The following is a 1306-nucleotide window of genomic DNA, read 5'->3' as shown; positions in this document are numbered from 1 at the left end:
CACCACCACACACCACGCAATCAATGCCAAACTTTCCTCAGAAGTTGCTGGGCACCCGCGGGGGAGGGGGCAGGGCCGGGCTGTCCCCGGCCCTCCCCCCAGCTCCAGGCTACCCAGATTTGGCTTGCCCTCCTGGCACAGCGGGGGAGGGGAGTGAGGGCCCTCGGCCGGGGAGGCTCTGCTCCACAGCCGCCTTCTCTCCCTCCCAGACTTGGGGCAACCCTTTCCCCGCCCCTGGCTCCCCTCTGCCTCCGCCCACCAGGCCGGAGCCCAGGGGGCCACTTGGACAGTGAGGGGTTAACTCTGAGAGGAGAGGACCAGCCCTGTCTTAAAGGGGCCTTGGAAGGAGGCTGAGGAAGGCGAAGGAGACCCTGGTGTCTGCACCCCTGATCCTGGGCCAGGGAGGCAGAGAGGCTGTGCGTCTCTCTCTGGGCTCTAGGCGCTGTCCCTCTAGGCTCTCTCTGCGTCTGGTAAACATTCCTCCAGAACTCCACTCCCCTCTCAGCCCGAGATGGCCCCCTCCCCGGCTCCACCCCCAGCCCAGCCCCAACCAGGCCTCCTTGGTCCTTCACTCCCCCTCACACTCACGGCTCCTGGGACAAGGACACACACTCACACACATACACTCGGAGTTGTTGACACACAGAGACTGGGACAGGCAGAGACACGCAGAGAGACCGAGACAGGCAGGGGCATGCTGCCGGCCCACAGACACACTCAGACAAGCTGGGTCAGGAGCTCAACTCCTGGGGAAACCTCAGAAACGGGAAGACACCGCTAGGTGGACATCCACGAAGGATCCTCAGACAGACTAGAACCCACACGGACGCAGAAATAGGACACCAGCATATGGGCACACACGGGGGTGCCCAAAAGATTGAGTTGAGATCCCAGCTCTACCACTAACCATGTGACCATGGGCAAGTGACTGGACTGCTGGCCTCAGTTTGTCCATCTGTAAGATGGGAATAAGAATAGAATCTGTTTAGCAGGCTAGTGGGAGGATGATCTGGGTGAAAGGACATGTGGTTCCTCGCGAGTGGTGCTGGCAGCTGGCAAGGTGCCTATGAAATTTCCCATCTCGTCTCTGTGTCTCCTGTGCACTTGTGCTGCCCTCTGCCTCTGGAGAGATCCTCTATCCTGCTCCTTGCAGGTCTGGTGCCAGTGTGTTGGTTCTGCTGCATGTCCATTTCTGTGCCCCTGCGTGTTTTGCACATGGGGGTCTCTGCATGCCTGGGTGTCTGTGCAGCAGGGGTTGGGCGTCCTTTCCTCTGCTCTGGGCCATTTCTGCTTGGGTATTGGTGCC

The sequence above is a fragment of the Cynocephalus volans genome, chromosome 10 (genome assembly GCF_027409185.1).
Source record: "Cynocephalus volans isolate mCynVol1 chromosome 10, mCynVol1.pri, whole genome shotgun sequence".
NCBI lineage: Eukaryota > Metazoa > Chordata > Mammalia > Dermoptera > Cynocephalidae > Cynocephalus > Cynocephalus volans.
The sequence above is the reverse complement of the archived record's forward strand: the minus strand, read 5'-3'. Positions refer to the sequence as shown.